Source organism: Blennius ocellaris (genome assembly GCF_963422515.1).
Source record: "Blennius ocellaris genome assembly, chromosome: 18".
Lineage (NCBI taxonomy): Eukaryota > Metazoa > Chordata > Actinopteri > Blenniiformes > Blenniidae > Blennius > Blennius ocellaris.
Genome location: NC_137667.1, coordinates 20,891,433 through 20,917,746, shown reverse-complemented (window position 1 = coordinate 20,917,746; position 26,314 = coordinate 20,891,433).

The window sequence follows — 26,314 nt, the reverse complement described above, 5'->3', positions numbered from 1 at the left end:
CAAAGAAGGTGGAATCATAGAGACTGAACCTCACAGCGTAAAGGACTTGGAAGTTCTGTTATGGTTCACAACCTATGAGGTCTTGGTCTAGGATTCCAGAGGTCTTGGTTCAGGATTCTACAGGTCCACCTTGGAGGTCTTGGTTCAGGATTCCTGTGGTCGTGGTTCAAGATTCCAGAGGTCTTGGTTCAGGATATTACAGGACCGCCTTGGAGGACTTGGTTCAGGATAATACAGGACCACCTTCAAGGTCTCGGTTCAGGGTTCCTAAGGTCTTGGGTCAGGATACAACAGGGCCACCTTATAGGTCTTGATTCAGGATATTACAGGACCACCTTGGATGACTTGGTTCAGGATATTACAGGACCACCTTCAAGGTCTTGCTTCAGGGTTCCTAAGGTCTTGGTTCAGGATTCCCGAGGTCTTGGTTCAGGATTCCAGAGGTCTTGGGTCAGGATACTACAGAACCACCTTGGAGGTCTTGGTTCAGGATTCCCGAGGTCTTGGTTCAGGATTCCAGAGGTCTTGGTTCAGGATACAACTGGAGACTGTCCAATCTGTTGTAGTGGCTAAAAGGGACTTTGATGTTCGCAGGCAGCTGTTCCTAATGTTCTGGCTGATTTGTATACACTGCATGCCTCTTATTGAACAGGCTTAGCGTGTATCGTAGATGACCTCTGAGCGAGCTGCCATCTGAGCAGTGGATCTGCCCCACAGCCTCCTCACCATTATTGACCAGCAGCAGGGGGCAGTGGTCTCCTGCCGGGCCCACGGTTCTAAACCCTGGCAGGCTGCTGGGCAACCCAGCAACTCTGGCAAGGCATCACAGCCTGGCTTTTGGAACGAGCTCCGACGCCCCAACACTCCTGGGCAGCACTGAACTTTTGACCCGCTCTGTCTTGGAAACAAGTGTCACGGCGCTGTAATCCTCTTAATCCTTTTCCGCCCAGAATTCATGCTAATAAATAGCAGGTACAGCCTTGATCCTGCCTCTTACAGCAGAGGAAGAAAGACTGAATTTCAGCTTACGGTGGAAGAAAGATGAGTGGGCTCAATTTTACCCATCTCCACTCGCCATCTGTTATACGTGTCTCACATTGCCTGTGTGTAAAGTAAAGCCTGTTTCAGCATACAAAGCTGCAAGGACAGGCTGGGCTGAACGCAGCAGAGTGAGTGACCGACTAATCCCCCCAACACATGGGACGGTGCTGGCTGCAGCTCTAATTGATTCCTGGAAATGACAGGCTGAATGTGTGAGGGTAATGAAAGGTTTGGAGATCCTTGCGTGGGTTCAACCTCCATCACCTTCCTCATCATCATCATCAGCAGCAGCAGCAGCAGCAGCAGCAGCAGCAGCAGACTCTCCAGGTGCTGCACGTCTCAATCTATAATCAGAAGATGAGAAAATGCAGATTCCAGCCACTGGAATTTTCTTTACTCACATCCATTACAATCTCACTCCTTTAACTTGTGACTCTCACAGCAAGTCCATGTTGATGTTTTTTTGCCGGCCTCCCCTCTCCCGGTGCATCGTATATTTATAGAATCTCTTTCATAGGGTTGAGGAGGCAGAAAAAGAGATTATGATGGTTCCTCTGAGGACCGTGCTTCGTGCCAAACTTCTCTACCCCCCACCCTCCCCCGTTAGGCTGTCAGGATTTCTTCCTCCAGACATCTCAATTTGTAAACATCTGAAAACATTTCCATCTCACACTGCGACATTCTCGCAACAGATGCAACCAGACGCTGCGAATGAAAGCGGCACAACATTATGTGATCAAAAAAAAAACAAAAAAGAAATGCGAGCGCTCGGCCTTGGATGATCAAGCGTTTGCAAATGGAAATTGGTAAATCGAGGCAAGATGAGTGTTTGTCTGTTTTTCTCTGGTTTGACTCTGTGCATTAATAGCAGCTGATTGCAGTTTCCTTTGGAAATCAGCAGGGTGAAAACTCGCCGCACCGCCGACAGCAGAGCCGCTGAACGTTGTCCTAATTAGCACATTCCTGCACACAGTCACGGATCTGATTGCATGTGTGCTGCTGCCCTATATACATAGATACTGTCAGCACAGTGAGAGAGAGGCAGCGAACGCCCCAGGGACCAAAGACTGTCCTTGGTGGAATGATCATCAACACTGGAATACAGAGAGAAAATCCTCTGATTTGTTGGACGAAGGTCGGCAGGTCGAGGCAAAGGAAACGCCTCAGTTACATTCGCTTTATTGACAACAGCACAGGAAGTGTCGGGTCCAACAGCTTGGAAGCACAGCAACAAAAAGAAAAAAATATATAAATAAAGATAAGATCTTCATCCTACAACTTAAAGGCAGCTCCGTCTGGCCAAAGAAATTTGGATCGGCAGTCCCAACCGTCCATGGCTCAACTGTGTAGGAGCCGCGCTGCTGAAACGTCGGCACTGCCGTGTGCTGAGCACGTGTGTTCCAGCTCACTAGTAACCATCGGTCATATTTTAAACATATTTAGCTTGTCACCTCGGTACTGTGTGAGCCCCGCAGCTCGTTCACATGTCGGACGGAAAACTTACATGATGCCCCTGAATGCATCACGGAAAGCTGTCAGGTCCTGCAGTTAAAACTGGACCAACATCGCAGGTCGGACAAAAACTCTCTCTTTTATGACTGAAACAGTTCAGAGCAATGCATTTCTGAAAGCACTGGAGGTGAGAATTAAACTGCAGTTGAAAAGTTAAAACACTGCTTCACAGACGCTGTGAGGGGGCGTGGCCTGTGGCGAGGGGGCGTGGCCTGCGGGTTCGACAGCTTCTTATCAGCATATGAATTTATCCAACTTCTTTATGGCATTTCCAGCTTTATATAATGTAGAACTGAGGATTTTAACCAAAATGAATTAAGTTAACTACTGTGAATGCTTCATCTCACTAAAGGAGTGTTTGGTCTTAATATAAATGAAGCGCTTAATATTATAAAGTATGTACATCAACATAAATGTGTCCAGACATTTTGAGGGCATCACGGAAGCACCAGTTCATCCACCGACACAAGCTTCTCTTCGCTCTCCTTCAAAAGCTGCAGGCATCATAAAATAGCTGTGAGAGATTTCTCTCCTCTGGAAAAGCTTCCGGAAAGAGTTTCATCTCTGGGGATTTTGGCCCAGTTCTCCAGGAGAGCATCAGACGAGAGAATCTGACCTGCGACTTCTTTTGTAGTTCATCTCAAAGACGTTGGGAAAGTTCGGGGTGGGAGATTATTGTGGGACGGTCAAGTTCTTCCATGTCAGACGTCTCTCGCCGCGTCGTTATGGAGCAGCCAAGCTTGTGCAGAACAGTGTCTTCCCCAAACTATTCACTCAAAGCTTGAAGCCTCAAAATGTCAATGTTCAAGTTGAATCTATCAAATTTCTGTCTGTGAAAGTGAAGCGAGAGAAACCTAATACTTCCAAACCTTCCACAACTTCATTCTTACAGGTATCCCCCTGGAAACTCCTACAACTTCACACTAAAGCTCAACATGAGCTCACCACTTCACTCAGGCTCCTTTTAAAGTCCTAGTGAAATGAAGGTTCCACCTCCAAAACACTCTGGCTGTCGCTTCTAGGGACATTTTTCATGCCAACTGGCCGAAGGGTAAAATGTTAAAACACGGCAATCTGTGATAAAATAGCCGCTAAACGGCGCTATTTCCTCTGCTGGGCGGAGCTTCTGACAATAACAGAGTGACATCACGAGTTGTGCACATGCCCAAGTTGTGTATACATTATGGAGGATCAGAGTTTTGACCACGAAGAGGCTGAATTGAACCATATTTCATCATCATCGTCATTTCAAACCCAGTGATTGATGAAGAAGACACAGAAGGTGGTTCTGCCATCGGTGACCCCGTTTTGACCATTTGGAAGAACGACCGGCTTCCTGGATCATGTCGAAGCGCTTTTCCGACTGCGTGGAATCACCGAAGACGAGTCCAGGTATTACTTGATCGTGTACTAGCCACGTGAGCTAACGGCTAGCGGCTCCCGCCGCCCGTGCTCCTTTTCTCCTCTCTGGTCTCTTCCAGGCTCAATCTTTCATCAAGGCTCATAAAACGCCGACTATAACTTCAAAACGCTGTAAAAACTTGGATATTTAAGAGGAAACAAGCCGATATAAACACAACAGATGGAGATCTGCACAACTCGTGACGTCACGCTCACGAAGAAGGATTCCCCCGACTTCCTCGGCTGGAGATTCAAAATTCAAATAACTTTGTTATGCAACAACAGTGGTGGGGCAGAGTCAGAGGAACCTTACAAGTAGTACCCAACTATCGTTTTTTGCAAAGTAGTGTTTTACATTTCACTGGGACTTTAACCTTCAATAATACCAATGAAAGCCAGCGATGGAATCTGATAACGGACAAGTTTGGCCCAGTTCTGATCAGTGTCACATTATTCAGGCCAATACAACAAATTCATCAGTGGGTTGGATTTCCCCTTATCTCATCGGTCACATTCACCCATTCACACACCAACGGAAGCAGCCGCCCTGAACGGCGCTTACTCCATCCCTCAGGCTCCATTGTCTTGCTGGAGGACATTTTGACGTGGACAGGCAGAGATGGGAATCGAACTTGCAACCTTCTGATTGGGAAACGACTGCTTGACAAACTGTTTGTGTTTATCCAGGATGTTAGTAGAGAAGCGGACTAACAACACTGACCCTGGAGGTCTGTGGCGAGCTCCATCAAACTGCCCAGGACGTAGTTAACACTAAATCCAAAGTCCTCAGTCAGGAAAGTAGCTATTGGCTGTCCTGAAAGTCGCTAAATGACATCATCACCTAATTTGCATAATTTGACATTGGCGTGTAAGGCACACTGTAGGAAAGAGGAATAACGTCATGGAAGAGACAAAGTAAGTAACACCCTGAATATGTTTAGAATTGCAAATGAGCTTTCTGCTGCTGATTCTCATGTTTTTGTTTATATTTATGCCATTGAAATAGGCCATCACTTCTCAAAATAACTTTAAGCCTAAAGCTTAATTTAGACCACATGTGGTTCGAATGTGGCCCATGGACCTTGAGTTGAGAATTTGTAGTTGTTAATCCGGTAAATTAATGACATTCAATGTTAAAAAAAACAACTAAAGAAAGACATATATTTACTTGCCGCTCAGTAAACCAGCAGCAGCCTTGCGCATGTATAGTTCATTCTCAGTGTGGACGCAGTGTGGTGAGGGTCTCCTCTGGTCTGAGTGCAGCTGGGACTGCTGCAGGAGGGAGGGAGGCTCCTGTCAGACTGACCTCAGGTCTGTGAATGCTCCGGGAGGGAGGAGGGAGGAGGGCTGCTCGTTAACAACAGCGACTGCAGAACCATACGTGCTTTCACGTCAGAGTCATCAAACACACTCGAACGCCGCTCAGAACACCAGGAAGAGTCACTGGATTTGTTGCTAGTCGTTTTTCACAAAAAAAAGTCACCAACAGGACCTGAAAAGTCACCAGATTTAGCGAGAAAGTCGCCAAGTTGGCGAGAGTGGATGCAAATCTGGAAGAAAAGAAAAACAACAAAAAACAGAGGTGCATGTTGAGGGTTGCCATATTTGGAGGATGTGTTAGTTCAGCCATTTCTGTTTATTTAGCATCAGTGAATAAAAGCTTTATGTTAGAATATGACTGATTCTTCTTCAAATGTTCAGGCTCTGACTTTCCTTTTACAGCTTCACCTTCTTTGTTGGCGTTCTTTGCTCACGGTTCAGGTTCGGACCGTACTTTACACCGATGGGATTGATTTAGAACATTTTGGGGTCTTTTCTTCTGGCACCTACTCGGCTCGACTCAACTCTCGGCTCAGATTTTTCAACTTTTCCAGTACGTGTTGTTGCCTGATACCAGGTACTGTTCTACTACCGACTCCACCGCGGTTCCAACTGAGCCAAAATGTGACGTGGCAGGCCACTGATTGGCCGGGGCATGACGACAATAAATGAGTACGGAGTGCAATTTGGTCACAAGTTAAGAGTTGACCCCCGCCATTTTGAAAATACAATCGCAACAAGACCAAGAAGAATGGAGATGGATGCACAGAAATCAACATGTAGCCATGATGAGGCGCAGACATTTCTTTGCCTGGTGGCGACCGGACAATTCAGGAGGAGCCAGACGGAGCAACCGATACGATAAAGTGTCTCGGGAGGTCTCCGAGCTGAAGGTCATCCAAAGATACCTCCAGACCGTGAAACAGTGGAGGGAAAAGCTGAAGAAAGTTAAAAAGCCACTACTGGACAATCAAAGGTGGCAGGAGTGGGTGAAACAGGAAAGATGTCGCTGGAGTTTCTGCTCCGGCGACTCCACCCGCACCAAGCTGGCTCTATAATGGAAAGGAAAACCAACAAAACCGAGCGGAGGCGAGTCGAGCCGAGCGCCATTACAGACGTGAAGAGGTGGAGATGGGATATTGAACCGGACAACCACAAGCTTAGCCCACTGATCCATAGCCGTCTCCAGCTGAGCTCAGTAGGAATGTAATTAGATGTAAAGTACGTCTCAACTCTCGCTACGACTTTACATTGCAAGAAAATGAGCTTTTAAGGCTTTATTAGTGTAATCGGCTTCTTTCTAGCTGTGATTTCTCATGTGATAATAATTGTAGATTGTATTTTTTTTATTTATCTGAGGATTGATGAAGGAACACATTTAGCATTAGCAGGATTCCAGACAATATATTTATGTCACATTTGATTGTAGCTCTCCAAATGACTATATGTCTTCATGGCAGAGGTAGCAGATGATAGATAGTAATCCAGTAGTGTATCTTGATAAACATAATAAGTGCTTGGTCCAGATCTCCAGGGGGCGCTGTCAGAAAAAATGTTAAATGCCAAATTAGAAAACAAGGATATTCTGATATCCAAAGAAACGCTTTGTCTGTCTGCTCTGCTCAAGAGCGACTCCAGATGTTTGCCTCCTCACACGAGGTCCGTACGTGAGAAAGAACAATTCTCATCAAATGTTTTCTTTGTATAACGTACTAATCTTTTTAATCCCTGAGTCCGATCGCCCTTTAAACGGAGTGACAAACACATTGGGTGGATTAGGAAGGAGAAAAGGGCAGCCTGTTTTCCACAGGAACGGACTTGAAGGGAGCTAAAGTGCAGCATTACAATAGGTTGTCTTTGTGAAGCTCTGAAATTGTGAGATTGTACAAACACAGGATAACAAAATACTCATGTCAGGAGCTCCAATAAAAACATTGAAGGTTGTAGAATTACTTACTGCAATGGATCATTTTTCTTAAACACAGGAACAAACACTGATCTCCTTCAGGAATCACTTCAAGTCCAAAACATCCTCAGATGTAAAGAAGAGGGAAAATTCACTCCCAAAACAAAGTTTAATCACACTGATGTCACTACATGTAAAGACACAACATATTTTCAAAGGTGGTGTATGACAGTGACCTTCTGTTACTATTGTTCTAATATTTAACCTTATATTCAACTTTTGATCAATCCAGAGATTATCACACTGTGTCCTTTTTAATAAGAAACAGTGGCAATATCTCCTGGACTACAATAGAATAAATTCAACATTTTAAGACTTTCATGACATCTAAACACTTCAGAACTCAATAAGTACGATGCAGTAATGAAGGCCTTCGCTGACTCCCTGCCTTTACTGATTGTTCTCCCAAATTTGTTGGAGAACCTCGAAACCCAAACAGAAATACCACATTCTATGTCTTCACTGCAATTTGGAAAGTGTCCTGGCCATGACGGGTTCCAGGACCAGTTCTTGGGCAGGGATCACTCTTATAACTTATAAACCCCACCTATAACCCCCATAGCCAAAAAAATGGAAGGATCATCCTGAACAAGGTGCTGGCGTTTGAGAAGACGTTTTGAGAGGAGGGACTTATAACAGGTTTTGGAGAAATCTGATCTGGAGTCTGGGATCCTCACTGATTGATTGATTGATCCTTTATTCATCTCGCAAACGGAGAAATTTACAATGTAAACAAAAATTTCATTGAGTATATAAAATTGTTATACACATCCCCTGCTGCAAAGGTTCAGACTAATAACATAGTTTCACAACCATTGGCCGTGGGATCGATCAGGTCTGCCGACTGAGCCCAGTCCTATTGGAATTATTAATCGGACCGCCTGCAGTGGCTCTTCGAAGCAACTAAAACATCCCAGACATTTGGTGAGGAGGTACAGAGCATGAGGTCTCATGATTCGCTGATGATCTGCCGCTTTACATTTAAGACCCAGTTACCTCCCTACTCCAACACTTCAGCGCATTGTCAGCACACAAGATTAATACATAATTAATAAAAGTGAACTGTTTCCGATCAACAAACTGACCTCGGCCTCGACCACGGTGACACTTCAAACACGAGTGGCAGGTCATCTTCCTCATCAGTTTCTCATTGGGCCTTCTGGGCGGGTCAGGAGGAGCCAGAGCGCCGTAAGTGACACACACACACACTCACACACACACACACACACACACACACACACACACACACACACACACACACACACACACACACACACACACACACACTGAGTGAACAGTGTTGAGTACAGCAGATGGCTTCATGTGAACGAGGTGTATTTTCTATGCAAACATGTAATAATCCATTTGTTTGGACGTGTGCGGCACCGAGAGCCTCTGAGGAAAGACATTTTGAATTGAGAGATCTCCTCAAATGTGTTCCTCCATCACAGCTCCCCTCTGAATCTCCTGCCCCTGATTTCTGAGTTCGCAGCTTTGATTAAGGACTCCCTGCGGAACGGCTTCAGATGCAGACAGATTGCAGCTGGCCAACAAGGCTCCGGCTCTCCGGGTTCCTCGCAGCAGTCGATCCTCCCTATGGATGTAGGAATAGAAATTACAGTCTGCTTCTAATTGTGGCAGCTCAAAGGCCTGCGCCTGCCAGGGGCACGCAGGCTGAGCAGCGCTGGGGCTGTCCAGGCCTCTGATTAAAAAATAATTACTCTGTGACGGCTGTACTTCACTTCGCTCCAGAAAAAGAATTAATGTTAGACTTTCTATAATGCAAACAAGCTTCACTAAAGGCTGTGAGGTTCACACTGAAGAAATGTTCAGATGTGAGTGAATTATAATAAGCCACACATGAAATAAGCACATGATGGGGAGTGCAGCTCCACAGTTAAAGTGAGGGCTGAAAAGGAAAAAGACCTCCTGAAGTCACTGGAACCACATAATCACATAACCACAATAAAAATAATAATAATAATAATAATAATAATAATAATAATAATAATAATAATAATAATAATAACAAAAATAATCATTATTATTATTATTATAATTATAATAATAATAAAGGTTTTGTATATATATTCTGTATATATTGTGTGTGTACACTGTGTACACTGTGTGTGTATGTATATATATATATATATATATATATATATATATATATATATATATATATATATATATATATATATATATATATATATATATATATATATATATATATATATATATATATATATATATATTTGGTTGATTTGATTTTGCTCCTTTCACATCTCACGGCATTTTAATATTCAATATTTGAATAATCTGACAGGCAGGTTATTAGTGAGTTTAATGCTTTAATGCTGTGTTGTTAGTTTTAATGTGAATCAAATGTCACACATGTCAAACAGACTCACCCTCGAAGAACCGATAAATGAAAAGAACGTGGTTTTAAATCCATGCATGACTGATCTTGTTGAAATTAATTTGCAACGCAGTTCGAATGACCAATGCTGCGTTCAAGCGCTGCTCGGAAATCACACAACCATGGGAGACGCTCTGCTGAGGAGACCTTAGAAAACACCTACAACCTTCATATGTGATGCATTTCACTGAAGGTTCAGACGCTTCTGCAGATCCAGAGAAAAGGGCTGGATGCACAGAAGGATCCTGAAACGGTCAGATCCAGAAAAGAAAGAATGAAAAGTGTTCATTTTAATCTGAACCATTTTATTGAATGTTTTCTTCCTCTAAAAGGGCAGATTGACTCAATGAACTCAAACTACAACATTAACCACATTAAACAAAAGTTTTAAGCTCTGTTTATCGACACAAAAATACATTTGAAATAAAAATCTGATACACGTATTTCCACTACAACTACAATAACAACATGCCTGATAACTACCTGATGACTTCAGGGTCCGTCTCTGTGAGCAAACCAGGTCCAGCTTGTCCTTCAGTTGTTTCCATCCGTCCACACTTCTGTCTGCTTGTAGGAAAGTTCCCTTCAAAAGTGGATTAAAAACATTCCGTTCTGAGCGTTGAGCAGCAAGAAGAGCCCGTTTTACATTTATGGTCTTTGAAGAAGTTAATTATTCAATTTAGAGTTCAGTTGTTTTTTTCCACGCAGCTTCCTGACTGTTGATGAAATATGACAATAGTTTCTGGTTCATCAAAATTAAAAATATTGTTTTTGAGTTTTTAAGCACACACACACACACACACACACACACACACACACACACACACGCACAGGGAAATGTTCTTGGTCTTGATGAATGGCTGCTCGTTTCACTGTGAAGGTCAATTATTTCCAGTGATATTATATTCCTAAATTAAAGCCTTGTTCATTTCACCCTCGCTCGCGGAGGACGGAGAGCAGCCGTGCTCAATATCAGCACTCGATTTAGAAAGAACCGGTGAGTCTGAATCCAGCGAGCAAAGACAAAGTTATTACGAGAGAGGAAAGCGAGGAGTGGTTTGAGCCGAGCTGCTCCTCTAGCAGCTTCAGATATCAATACCCGGCTGAGCCGATGTCCATTAGGTTTGATCAAGGAGAAAAATGACCAGATAATGTTTATCGTGCAGATAATTAGCTGGGTCATTAGCCGAGTTAGAGGCTGCTCAGGTACAAACCCCAGAGGCGGGGTGTGTGTGTGTGTGTGTGTGTGTGTGTGTGTGTGTGTGTGTGTGTGTGTGTGTGTGTGTGTGTGTGTGTGTGTGTGTGTGTGTGTGTGTTGTGGTTAAGTGTGAACCGGCAGCGAGAATCAATAGTATATTCCCTCAATTCCAGCGGCCCCCCTCCCCCAACACTCCGGCTGTACACACAAGGTGACGGACTGTGAAGAAGGGAAACATCCTGCAGGTCTTTTCCTCGAATGGATAGACTCATGAAGCCACTTCAAACGTTTGCATTTGTTTGTCATTTACTCCCGATGGCCACCATTTTGGAAAGATGTTCTACGTCGTGTTTTCTATGCTGATGGTCCAGATGCTTTGTTTTGCATGTTTGTTTTCCTTTCAGGCTTTCATTTGTACAGCATCGTATTGTAAATGCATGTGTCAATATTTCTACATATTATTGTTTGGATTTATTTTTTCACCTTTATTATATACATATTTGATTTTGTATTGATTTTGTATTGGTTCAAATTTGTTCCTTTAAATACAAGTGTGTTTCTTCCAGAACACATTTGGTTTGTGGTTCATTTAATATCAACTGCTTCTACAATTTGTCCTCGTGACCCCTGAAGACGGGAACCCCTTCTGAAGCCCGGGACACTTGGACTTCAAGGCGTTGCGGTTTGACTGTATATTGAAATACAGCGTGTGACCGCAGAAAAAACCTTCATTACAACTGGAGAAAAGCAGAGAAACCGTGATGAAGAAAACAAAGGATCGTGAATAAATTCACAGAAGCTTCTGGAACAATGAGGCTGGATCAGAATGAGCAACACTTACAACAGGACACGGAGAAATAAACTCTCTTATTAACTCATTAAGTCTTTAATTGGCTGCTTGCAGCAGCTCAGAATGTTTCTGCAGGGAGACATGATGAAGACGATCCTCACACTGATCATTAGAATGATGAAGAAGAAAGATAACTTGAGCAATAACAAAAATACAATATATATAATAATATATTGTATATATTGTTATATACAATAATAGCTGCCAATAAATCAATATTGGTGTCCATTTTAAATGGATTCAATCAAACAACTTTGCCAATAATGTAATATAACACTAAAACATTAAAACCACCATGAGAGAACATGTTTCCTCAATCACTGATGACGAGATCATTCATTTGGTGAAACCAGCTGATTCCTGGCGTGTTCATCAGCCCGGCAGTGAGTCTGGTGTAAAATTACCAGAAGTATGTCGGCCAAACCTAAACTAAGGAGACAAAACCTTTTGGTTTAAATAAAAGTTGGAGGGAGAAGATTGTTAAGGGTCCACTGGGAGATAATGGAGGCGGTTTGGGATGTGTGGCATCAGCAGGAACTCGGTGGTTGTTTCTGGAGACGTAAGACGATAATAAATGCAGCATCACCGTGACATTTGAGAATCAAGCATCACTGATGAGTTTACTTATCCGTGGCAGTGAAAAGGAGCTTTCCTCACATAAAGGAACACAAGTCTCTCTTTAGAGGTAATTACAGCTGATTAATCAACATGATTAATGACGAAACGGCCATTGAGGCTGCAATAATATTCATCCCAGGCCCATCTATTCTTCTAAATATGAGTTCATTAGTAACGGCTTGGGTCTGACTTCACTCTTCACCTGATGTTTGACAACACTGTCCGGCCTACAACTGCATGATGAACGAGCGCCGCCGCCTTAATGATACGTGCTACAGATTGCTTTGCCGGGAAACGCGGCGCGGGTATTACTTTTTAATTTGATTTATTGCTCTTTACCGTGGGCATATGTGGAGGCTGGAGGAATCCACACCCACACGGAGCGCCGGCACCTGGCGCTCACACCCAGACGTCTCCTCGCACACCTTCCAAACAAACCGGTAAACAGGCTTATGCTTCGAAGCCCCGCGTGTCGTCAAACAGTGTCAATCACTCAGAACAATATGCTGCGAGCGTTTGGAGGGTTTGGAGGGTTTGGAGGGTCTGGAGAGTCTGGAGAGTCTGGAGCATGAGGCTGGGACTCCAGCACCTCCACATGCTGGCAGCATTGATTGCCACAGCAGCAGGTTTTCTTCTTGGAGCCGCGGACCGAGCTCCCCTCCTTCACCAGAGAAACATCTTCCTGGACGTGTCCACTGTCATGCTCGCTCCTGGCTTGTCAGCGCCACGTCCTCCTGGGACCCTATAGAAAGTGTCAGGGCTGCAGGCTGCAGGGCAGCCGCTGACCGCAGAGAGAAAAGAGCCGGAGAGCCCTCTGCTGCTCTCGCCGGCTCCGGCTGCCGTTGATAGAAGTGGTGATGGAGCTCGTAACAAGCTGCATTTGCATATTTCAAAGAGGCCATCGCTGACTTTTGATGTACAGACCTTTATGCAAATGAGGCAGAAGATACAGGCCCCAGCAGGGACCACATCCCTTTATTCTTCATACGTTTTTTTTTTCTCTCTCCTCTTTTTAATAAATCGAAATGAACTCTTCACACTCCCTGTGAGGACCGTCCTCTCCGCAGAGCAGTACACAATCCAACTCTTCTGCCTCCCACATATCAGTGGTCGTGTGCAGGATGACTTGGCAGCACATGCAGTGTGTGTGGCCCAGATATGCCCGGCAGAATAGCAGCCACGGGGCTAATCGTGCACAGCGTCTTGAGGTTAATCGGGATAAGCTGCTCAATTACTGTGATATTACACGTCAATGCAAAAGAGACAAAAAGACACTATTGGTGGATTCTGCCTGCTATCAAAGCGACTGGTGGAGCTATTAACCCTTATAACTGTCTGATTGGACAATCAAGCTCACGAAATCAACATAACCAGCAGGGGGCAGCGACTCTTAGCATCAGCATTAGCATTAAAAACTTGGGCCTTGGTTCACTTACAAGTGAACTGAGGTCAGAATCACTTCAGGGACTGTCAGCACACTTTCCAGCAGACCAAGCGAGAGGATGTGACGTAGAATGCAGTGCATTCTGGGTAGTAAACAAACCAAGCTGACAACCCGACGCCAAAGAAACAGGTGCGAAAAGAAAAATTAGCAAAATATGTGATGGGCAGACGTGAAGTAGTGAGGAAGCTTGATTGATATCGAGTCTGGAGACTTCATATCGCGGTTGCTTGTGGCTAACCATTAGCTACAATCGGCTAAAGTGGCGGGATTTCTTCTTTAGGTCCAGACCAATTGATGAGCTGGTTTCTATTTCCTTGTGCTTTTCTCCGGTCTCTGGACGCTGGCCAGGCGCTTTGATCTTGCAGTGAAAAAACAAACAAACAGCATGAAGGGGTGAAAATGTTGTGTGTTCATGATTGCTCAGAATAAAACTTTTCTCTTGCACAACAGAATGTCAACCTACTGTGAATAAAATCATCCTATATTGATCCTAGATGACACAAATAACCTTTACTGTTGTGTACTGATAAAAGACATACTGGCACATTCAAATCGATGGTTTTCTGCAACCACAGTCAAACTGTCATGAGATCTGCTTGGATTGAAACCTGTGATCTTCTGCTTGCTCACCTATACGGTTATCAATCCACATGATCGGCCTCTGTGGATGGTTGGTTGTAAACTGATACCCATAAACAGTGACAGCATACACAAGCACCCTTAGTGTATATAATCAAACTCTATTGTTGTTTGCATGAATGATAAACACTCATATATGGGAGCCTCACAAACACATAGTTGTGTATTCTAATAATCCTCCTTCATGGAAATGCACTTAAACATGGAGGAATTGTTGTTTGTATAACAAACTCACATAGTTTTACAAGCACAATTATGTCATGACCTCCACCTCTGGCTCTGCCTCGTGGCAGCATTGTTCCCTTCCCCCTCCCTCCTTTCCTTTTTCCTAGGTGGGCGTGTGCTGCATGCTGTGAGGTGGAGGAGTGCAGTGCTGATCACCTGAGGTCTCTCACCTGCAGGGTGTGGCTTCTCTCAACATGCAGCTTTCCCTCTATAAAGCTGGCATCAGATGAAGACTCGGCGTTGGACCGTAGAACTACCAACAGTTAGTGGGACCCTGCTCTGCCTTGCCTTGCCTCAGTCTGTGTGCCTCTGTGTTAAGTCTGTCTCTCCTCTGCTGCAGTACCAGACCCCCCCTGCTGCACCAAGCTCCTGCCTGTAACTCTGTCCTTGGCCCACTCCAACGGCTTCAGCACAACGCCACCTCCCGTGTCCTCCAGCTCCAGCCGCACCACTCCGCATTGCCGCTTCATTCCGGGCAGTGTGCTCCTTAGTCTCCCGCTGGGTCCTTATAGTTTTGTTGGGTAAAGTACCTGGGTAGTCTTTAGTTCGGTCTCATTAGAGTTTTGCTTTCCTTGGGTTTTTGGTTTTGAGTTCTTTGCCTCATCACTTATTAATAAAGTGTTATGAGAGTATTCCTGATTGCCTTGTTTCTGTCCGCACCTGAGTCTCTGAGAGTGAACCGTGACAAATTAGGTAAATCTAATGTTAAAATCAATCTATATGTTCCTTTTCTGGGAAAACCTGTGTTTAAACCCTGAAGTGATGCATAAAACCAGGAAGTGTTTATTTGTTGCATACCAAAACCAAAATTTACTGAATCTGCTTGTTCTGCATGCCTGTGAATACACACTTCACTTTTTCATTGAAGCACATTAGTTTGGATATTTTTCCGAATGCATGAGACGCAGACCATTTCTAGATGTTGTCTGTCGCTCTTTCTACATTTCTACTGGGCAGAACGTGTGCTGCTGGCAGCCACTTCAGCTCTACTCCAAAGATGAGTGTTACCCTGCAGATATTATCTAATAGATTTCCATAATCCTCACACTCAGGACGCTGGATCTGAATAGGCTCCTGTATTTCATAATAAATGGCAGCTTCATTGCCAGTCTATCCGCCGATGAAACGGCTATGAAAAATAGATACAGGCCGAGTGGACGACCGTAGATAATGGGTTTAATGTGAGTCAGGTGTACTGGCAGGACATTTCGTTTAGCCCGACATTCTTTCCCGGGTTCTCGGGCTTCCAGCGGCCCTCCCACACAGGACGGGCAGAAGTCTATTTACAGGCTGTGGAACCGCAAGCTCTCCTCGCCGTGCGCGCTCAGGCTCGCTCATGCATAAACATGAACGCCGCAAAGCATTGCCACATTTTGATGTATTGATATGAGGCTTGTGGAGAAACAAAGTGCCTGTGAGAGCTGACCCCTCCATTTCTGACAGTCAGCCTGCAGCTCTGCATGTCAAACACTTGCATGCAGAGCAGCCTGATGTGAACACGCTCTCTTCTGCAGACCTGGAGGGGGGGGGGGGGGGGGGGGGGGGGTTCTGAAGCCGACCCCGCTGCTTCTGAACTGCCTGAACCGTTCGCAGATATGGATTTGCATAAGTCAGTTGGAGTTCACGTGTCACGGCCTCTTGGTATAATAATATCGCAGCCTTTTCAAAATGATCCTGAAATTAAAAACCTGACCCTCGATTACGGCGCGGTCTGAAATGCTCCACATTCCTGCTTGATTTGTTCTGCGCTCCCACACCATGCGATGCTTGGAATACTCGGGAACGGCTCCGTCGAACTGCAGGGCGACGAGTCAAAAGCAGCACAGTGAGAGTAATTACAGGTATTGATTCACAGCTTCAATTATAAAAGGGAAATCTGACCCCAGCAGACTCTGCAAGTTTCCCATTAATTCCCCTTCAGTGGATTCTTTTATACAATGCCAGTGATTCACAAAGAGCTTTGAAGAGTTGCTTATTTTTAATTCCGTGGCAGATCTGAACGAGACACATCTTTGTCTCATTACGCCTTTTGGCTGCGTGGAGGAAAAAAATACAAAGGAACAAGGCCACAAATGTGTGAATGACCCCTTGGTGGAGTGTGTGATCAGGACACAGGGTAAAATGGGTCAGCAACTCGTTTTTAAACTGTATCTGGCCCATTTAACCAACTGAGCAGCTTTTGAATCAGGGGTGTCGCACATGAGGCCCGTGGGCCAGAACCAGGCCGCGACAGGCTCCAATCCGGACAAACCAACAAGAAAATTGTAAAACATTCATAGGAAGCATAGATTTCTGAAGAGAAGTGGACACATCACAACACTGAGATGAAAACATGAATGCAAGCTACTTTGTTGTTCAAAGTCATGGTGTCTGGGTACATTTCTCAAAATATACGTCATGCAACAGTTATAGGAAATGTTTTTATAGATGTTTTACTGTGTTGAGCAACAGAAAGTTAAATCAAAATTGGCTTCATGTTGAGATTATATTCCTTTTTGGGAGTAACTGATTGAGCACACATGTTGACATTTTCATCACGTGTTCTCTGCGTCACGACAAATAAAAACTTACAAATTTAAATTTGGAGGTTATTGTGACACTATTTTACTGGTCCGGCCCACTAAAAAAATATATGCTTGACACTCCTGCTATAAGTGATCAATTCCACTCACACAAACCGTCAGGCAGCAGTGGAGACTGACGCCCTGCAACATTTTCACACAGCTTTTAGAGAAACTTGAGTCCAGCTTGTCCTCCAGGGGGCATCAGTTCCCCCGTAATTCATCCATTCTCGTGTTCAAACATCAATTTGATCACTAAAGTTCAAAGTTCTCCTATCATCCAGCGTTTCAACTCTTCCTCTTGGTCTGGTTGGTCCAGAAACCTCATATTAAAAGTTTCCAGCTCCTCCTTGATTTTCCTGCATTAGAATATTGTAACATAGGAGCTGCATTCAGAATCTGCTGTGTCTGTGTGAGCTGGACTGGCTCCGCCCACACATGCCCATCTTGGGAAGAGGAGGAAGTGCTTCCTCTCGTGGTGCCATGTGCCAGAGCAGAGCTGGCTAATTGTGGGAGGAGTCAAAGGGGAGGAACCTACCGTGATTGTGATTGGCTAAACCCCCGATGACAGTATATAGGATTTGATTTCTGATTGGCTGGTTGGAGCAACACACTTTTAAAACCTGGAACAAGCCAGAGAGAGAGAGAGGACACACTTTCTTCACTTTTGGGGCGTGGAGGTGATTAGTACGGTTGGAAAACCAGTGGAAAATCAAATATGACCCTTCAATAAATCAATGTTTTCTCATCAGAGTTAAAAGTTACTATGTCGTTGAGCTCCTGTATCCTCAATCAATCAATCAATCAATCTTTATTTATAAAGCACCTTTAAAAAACCAAAAGGTATAACATACGATGATTGTCCTGATGACAATCCTGATGATTGTCAGCATGTTTGCGTCTCACCTCAAACTCATGATATAAGTTTTGGTTACCTTTTGGTAATTTGGTCACTCACTATTTGTTTTTGCACAATTAACCTCAAAAAAAGTTACTTTTGTGGCGAGATGTGCTTCTTTGCTTGTTTGTTCGCTCACCGCCTCGTTTGTTCCGTACCTTTGTTCATTACATTCATTCACCACATGCGTTCCTTCGATCACCCGCTCATTCGTTCACTCGTATGTTACTTATCTGTGCCTTCATTCCACTCATTCGTTCCATACGTTCGTTCAATCTGTTCATTTGTTCACTCGTTATATACGTTTGCTCGCTGGCTCGTTATGTTATGTACATTTGTTCATTCCGTTCACTCGTTCCTTCATCACCTACGTTTATTCATTGGGTTTGTTAGCTCACGTGCTCACACATTACATAAGTTTGATTGTACGTTCGTTCATTATGTGTGTTTGTTCGTTACGTTTGTTTGCTCACTCGCTTGTTAGGTTCGTTTATTTGTTCGTAATAGTTACTTTTTAAACATCTTTTGTACTCCCTTGTCACTTTTATCTGGATTTCTGGTAATTTTTTGGATAAAATTGTTGACTCGATCTAACTTTTTTCATGTATTTTATAGCAACACGTTATTTATGGTAACATTCCTCATATTTATTGGTGAGATTGTTTCAATTTCTGTAACATTTATTTGATGTTTTGTTTTGTTTATCTTTTTGAAGGGGGTGTTATGTTTGGTAACGTTAAGGTTATATTTTTGTAACATTTAAAGTTTTGAGGTAATATCTAGTTAGTATGTAGCATTTGGTCATTTTATGTGATATTCGGTTTGGTGAGGTAAAGATTAAGAAAGAACAATATATTGGGAGTTTTCAAATACAGTAATTTCAAAGAAATGTCGTCTCCCTTTTCTCCCACTATACATCAGCTTATGTTTCCCTCACACATTAGCTTCTTCTCCAAACTATCCTCTGCATTGGAAAGTAGATCACTGGAATCACACATCAGCCAAGTTTGCGATGTAAGATGACTCCGTCCACCAGCTTGAGCCGCAGAATGACAGGAAACTGAGTGAGAAGTGGGACTAATGAAGAGTATTCAGGTTAATGCAGTAGTTCTCCAACTCCTCCTCCTTCTTGCTCCACTTGGCCTCCATGAAACCTTCCCTCTCCTCCAGATGAGGCCTTGTTTTCACATGTCTGTCATGAATTGTTTTCTCTTTTGCATCAGTTTGGGTTTCATTGTGGTTTCAAATTATCTGAAGGATTTGCAAGCCATCTTTTTTTGCAGTTCGTTTCCTACTTGTCTATTTGTTTCATGTATTTGTTGTTCTTTTTATCACCTTCCTATATGTTTTTCCGGTCAGTGTGCATCTATTCATCACTGTATATTGAACTTTCCGAGCAGAGATGCTTCATCGGGAGGCCAGAGAGCTTTGTGCCGGGGCCCAGCACTCTTGTTCTGTAATGCATGTGTGCTGTCAAGTCACAGCTCCACATGACTTAAACATGAAAAAGCCGACACTCGGCGAGCTCAGGGTGTGCACCGCCACCTTAACAGGCGTAAAAATAGTGCTGTCTGTCAGAGAAGTGGCTGCGGACTCAACAGACTCTCCGGCTGCTCACATGGCCAGTCAAGAGAAACCTTCAGCAGGAAGCCCAGGAACAGCAGCGACATGCTGGGACACCAGGGGGCAGTGGAGCACCGTGTGTGTGTGTGTGTGTGGGTGTGTGTGTGTGTGTGTGTGTGTGCCCAGTTAGTAAACACTGAACCTGAATCCTAATCAGCAGCTGGCTCTTTACGAAACAGGCTCTCGTCTTGGTTAGGGCTTAATTCTGTTCATATCTTACATTGGATGGTGTTTTCAAGGCAGCGTCAACAATAGAAAACTCTTCCGGGAGCTCCGTGACTCCATTAGGGTGAAATAAAGTAAGAAATCCAAACAGGACAAGGACTTTGGACAGAGCGACGATCCGCTCCGCCGTCTGCTGGAACACGACTGATCCGCCTCTGAGCTCAAATTCATTGGGGTTTTATTGCACACCATTAAAATGCGTGAGTCACATCACGTAGCCATGGCTACCTGACCTGCCGTCCAACATGGGTATGGAAATGTTGAGGGGGGTAAAGCACATTAGTCTCAGCTCCACCCAGCATTGTGGCTGAGGGCAGGACACTGGATTCACCTGGACAGGTGGCCAGTCTGTCACAGGGCAAACAACCACATTCACCTCGGGGCAATTTAACATCACCAACCGACCTCACCGACAGGATTTTGGACAAGCAATGCTGTTGAAAAGGTTCATTTGTTTGCTGGTGAGATTGGGTGTGTGTTTCCACACATGACAAATTGTAGAGGGTCTTCCAGAGAAGCAATCTCGGGGGCGACAGAGGTGAAAAGACTGGCTTGTTAAAAAGATCCAGAAATGATTGCCTCTTTTGTATTGCCCCTCGGCGGCGAATAGTTATTGAACTTGACTTGTGTGTTTATTTACATCGTGGACACTGACCACGTTTTTTGAGAGCTGGGTTTATAAATAACGAGATTCACGAATCCGCACATTTTTCAGCAACGGGGCCTGTTCACCGTTTCCTGTAGAGACTCCAGCCTCAGCAGCAAGTCTTCTGTGTCTCTGTAGTCACATACACTTTTACAGGCAAAGATCATTTCAAGTGCTACATTAACATAAGCTTTCCCTCCAATGACCCATTCATTAAATCCACCGATGCACTATTCCAGCAGAATAGATGTGGAGTTTCTCCAAACAGTAGAGTAAGGCCGATCAGTTCTTTACGATAACAGTTTATTGATCATGGAGAGGAGGATCGATCGCTGCATGAGCGTCGGGAAGAGGGAGAGCCGTGGAGCTTTTAACTTTAATTCCAAGCCATCAACAGCAGGAGGCGGTGAGAGCTTCAGCTCGGCCTCAGCGGGCTCCTCATGTCTCCCTCTCATCACAAACACCATCTGCTTTAAGTCTGGATGTGAATATGTGGAGCGTCACTCACAAATAAACCAACAGATTCAACAGCATGTTGCAGTAGACAATGGAACTGGAATGATACAAATAAACTGGTAATAAAATGTGTGTATTTCACACAGAGACTTCAGGATGACACGGTAAACTGTGAGGAGTGATGCTTTCACACACTTTGAAAAAAATGGTCTTCAGCATTCTTCAAGACACAGAAAGAAGCAGAAAGAACATCAGCCTAACAAAAAATGCTGATAAATAAAAATAAGAATTAAAATTTTAAAAATAAACTAAAGAAGCAACACAGGAAAGTAAATTGATAGATGTAGGATCGATAGATTTAACTTCTACACTTTCATGTGGAAATCCTCAACGTGTGTTTGTCGTAGCTATAGCTAGCTCGCGACGTGTGCTTGGCTAATGTAGCTCTGCCATCTCTATTCTACCACGCTATGCTACTTGTATTCTATTCTATTCCTTTTCTACATGTGCTGTGTCGTATGAGAAAGCAGCAGTGACACACGCTGAGTCACCGTGTCGGGCCTCCAGCGACGGAGGACGACATCAGGAGTGTTTTTCTCTTTTCTGCTCTTTTTGCAACACATCTTGACGGATTCTCCCGTCATCGTTAGAAACGTCATGCTGTGGTGGAGGATGAAGTGTCTTTACGTCAGCTGGTGTCACTGAGAGCGTGACCAACCCGTCACTACCGACGACAGGCCACGCCCCCTGCCGTCGCTCCGTCAGGCGCTGCTCCAGGCGTGAGACAGCATGATCGCTCCCTCATCCCCTGGCCTCACTTCCTCATTTCTCCTGCCTCCACCGTCCAGACTTCACGTTTGTGTCTAAAAGCTGCGAAAACGAATGTTGTTTATCTCCTCTGTGTCGTTGGGTTCTGCAGCAGCTTCGTGACTCATGAACCGAACGCACACCTTGTTTTGGTGCGGGTCTTCTTCTGCCGATTCACACACACTAATGAAAATAAACCAAATTCTCAGATTATTTTTGAACAAAGCGTTGGTTCTTTGGATGGTTCAGGGAATGTAGGCATCAATCTAAATGATGCTGAAGAAGCAGGACACACATGTGGCCCTGCGCTGATTTCAAGTGGAGCGTCCCCAGAGTCCAAGATCAACCAGCTGGTGAGGAACGAGGAATTTAGGCCCCATTTACACAACGACCAAAACGAGTGTGACAGCAAGACGTTCGTCACGTTCGGACAGCGCTGCTCAGAGTCCCTGAAGCCATCACTTTGTCAAACCATCTCTCAAGATGGAACTTTTCTTTGACGCTCCCGACTCCGCCCACCGAGACCACCAGAGGCTACAGAGGGCTGTGACCACACACGCACATCTCCGCCGAGGTAAATAGTTCTTCTATGTATGTAGAAGGAACAAACATGGCGGCCTCCAGAGTGACGTGACTCCTGGTCCATGTTCTGGTTTTGTCACCATGGCGGTGTTATTGTTGAGATTCTCCTCTGATCCGATTCGTCATCAGTCTATATGAATGTCAGGTTGTCCGGATTGTGTTTACATTTAGAGCTTATTGTTCTCTGCACACATGTATGAGTGCTCTCAGTACGATCACAATCACCAGTCTTGTAAATGAACCTGAGTATGTTCATTGTGCAATTTTTTGAGTTTATTATTTTAAGTTGAAATGACGGTATATTATGTATGCTTTTATTTTGAAATGACTGCAAGTGCCGTAAATCGGAAGTGACTGTGGCAAAGAAGAAAACACCGAAGACGTCTATGGACAGTAACAGGTGTTCTGAAAGAGTTAAGAATTTAGTTAAAGGAGAAGTTTATAGTGAGTTTATAGTTACATTTCAATAGCACCCGGTTTTTAAGGAGACAAGGTTTGCATTAAGTTTGTTAAATGTTTGTTAAATGTATGTTTCTTTCATTTTACAGACCTCGTGTTTATCTGCTTTGTTAGAGTAATTTTCTTACCACTAGAGAGTGCTATTGTGTTTTGGTTCAAATAGGTTTACTACAAAGTGATTTCAATGTTTAAGTTTATTCTTGTGTAAGGTAATGTATTTCATTTAAGGCAGTAATTTAAGGCAAAGGTTAAGGGTAAACATGCTGTTAAGAGTTGCTAATTGTATGTTTCTGTTTTTTACGTTGTAGCTCTTACGGTGTGTTCACATACAAGGTGCAATAAAGGTTGTGAACCATCAGTTTAAGAGACCATCTTTAGACCGCGGATGCTACAAGTCTGGCACACTAACAACCACATTGTTTGCCGTCTAAACACAACTATTTTCTTTAACAGGCAAGGTGTAGTCAGTTGAAGCGTTGTCGTGGTTCAGGACTAAATCTGCTTCCACAGGCATTGAGCAGGTGACCCGGTCCTCCCCGACTCTATTGAGCAAGTCTTGGGTCTTGCAAACGTCATGTTGCAAACTCAAAACTGAACCATTAATACGATTTTTAAAACTGTTTCTGTGACATAAACGTTTGACCAATTTCACATTAAAAGGCCATCACGGGTTCAGATCACACTGATTCCACCGCTCGTCCAGCTGCCAGCTGCCGTCTGAACTGTAACTAACCCTGCATGGTAGGGTGACGGCTCAGCTGACCCTACTCATCACCACAAACACTTTCACCCTGACCTTGCACACACTGCGAAGCTTCAGGCTGTCGGGTTAGCAGGTCCGTGTGGAAACAACCCAACTACCTGAAGCTGCGCTGGAAGGAAGTGTTCAGCAATCAAGTGGAAACTTTCTCCAGCCGGATCCATGTTGAGCGATCAAAAGCCTAAAGCGCTTTACTCAAGTACAAATTGAGCTCTATTTTGCATTTAGATAAGTATAGAAATAAGATATGTATAGAAAGAAATGCTGCATACATACAGTAACTGTACGACACCGTCAATATTTCATTCTGCAGTGGGAATGAACTCGTTGACATCGACCATGAGGTCACTGAACGCCTCCAGCTTCAGTTTCCTCCCAGAGAAATGCACTTCACAGTCCCGTCTTTGTCTTTTTGGTCATTTTAAATAAACAGGGAAAAAAAGACACAGAGGGCCTGTTTACACGACAACATTCTCCCGAATCCCGTCTCCGGCCACCTCAAGTTGGCCCCCGAACAAACACTATCTCCTCTGAGGGCGATTATTTTCTCGCCTTCAAACACCTACTGATGAAAAGTTCTGTACAACTTTGAAATAACTCAAACGGTTTGGATTTTAATAGCCATCGAATTTCGAGTCCCAAATCCCGTCGTCTGCCTGCTCTTTTTGAAGAACATGTGAGAAACGGCCCCCGCGGCCTGCGGGACTGTCGTAAAGACATCAAACCAAAACTCAGTGACGTTTCAGTCGCAGTCCTGCAGCAGGCGAGGTCCTGAACCAGGCCGCTTGCAGACTCATCTCATTTACGTCTTCAGTCAGTGTTTGGTGAGAGCTCGTCATGCTGCGGCTAATCGTGGTAAAAAGAAGTTGACCATGAGGAGTGGTCGATGTTCGAGGAGGTCTCAGGTCAGTCTGGAGAGTCTTCATCAGCCTCATTTCGCCAGTGATCGATCTTCTTCAGCGGAGCGATTCATCAGGCCTGAACATGTTGTGATATTGTCTGCTGGTCAGTGGAGGCTTTGCCCCTCAGGGTTTATGTGTTGGGGTAGTTTATCAACCATCGATTGGCAGCGGAGAGTTTAGTCATTTTGGGCCCTGTTGCATTTCTTTCAGCAATTGTTTGCATTTCAGGGTCGTTTTCTACTCAACCAGAATAATAGGTGCGATCATTAAAGACCTTTAGCCAAACAGTCGCAGAATGTGAGCGATCTGAAGTCACTGGACCATGATGGACTCATCTTCTCAGCTTCAAATTATCTTTCCTTTCACTCTTCTCCATTTTCCTCTCACTTTATTCACAGTTTACCTTTTCTCACAACGGGCCTGCTCAATTATAAGTTCACACAAATTGAATGTTTGCAGATTGTGTAGGTTTTAAGAATGACACCATGACTGACAGACCCCCAGAAAAAGAAGCATTCAAACCGGTGTCGTCTGGTTTAGACCCTGTTTATGTGAGGAAACGATACCATTCTGTTTGTTTGGATGTTTTCACTATGTAATGACTGAATGGATGGAGCTTTGGGTTCTTATGAGTCAACGTTTAGGTGGAGCAAGATATCAAAAAATATCTGTACGTTCATGTCAATCTGGGGAGCGGACGCTCTGCAGGAGTGGTTTCAGGACTACAGACGCTCTGCAGGAGTGGTTTCAGGACTACAGACGCTCTGCAGGAGTGGTTTCAGGACCACAGACGCTCTGCAGGAGTGGTTTCAGGACTACAGACGCTCTGCAGGAGTGGTTTCAGGACTACAGACGCTCTACAGGAGTGGTTTCAGGACCACAGACGCTCTGCAGGAGTGGTTTCAGGACTACAGACGCTCTACAGGAGTGGTTTCAGGACTACAGACACTCTACAGGAGTGGTTTCAGGACTACAGACGCTCTACAGGAGTGGTTTCAGGACCACAGACGCTCTGCAGGAGTGGTTTCAGGACCACAGACACTCTACAGGAGTGGTTGCAGGACTACAGACGCTCTACAGGAGTGGTTTCAGGACTACAGACACTCTACAGGAGTGGTTTCAGGACTACAGACGCTCTACAGGAGTGGTTTCAGGACCACAGACGCTCTGCAGGAGTGGTTTCAGGACTACAGACGCTCTACAGGAGTGGTTTCAGGACCACAGACGCTCTGCAGGAGTGGTTTCAGGACTACAGACGCTCTACAGGAGAGGTTTCAGGACCACAGACACTCTACAGGAGTGGTTGCAGGACTACAGACGCTCTACAGGAGTGGTTTCAGAACCACAGACGCTCTACAGGAGTGGTTTCAGGACCACAGACGCTCTACAGGAGTGGTTTCAGCACCACAGACAGCGCTGCCATCAGAGTTGTTTTCATTTTCTCTGTGTTTCCAACATAAACAACGGATGTGCCGTCATCATGAGAAATATCTTGTTGGGAGAGTCTGGAGACTGATATTGTTCATCTTCATTGTTTCTTTAATGCTATTTTACCATCTTGATTTTGTTACATTAACACTTGCCAGCAGAAACATATTGTAGCGTCACGGAGCTGATCGCTGCAGTGCATTGTGGGAGTTGGTTTGGCAGTGTTTCAAATGTCTATTTGGGGTTATATCAGGCTTTTTAGTGTTGGTAACAATCGTGTTGTGTAGTTTAGTGTAATATTTGGAAGTTGGCAGCCAGCAGTGAAGAGGGTTTT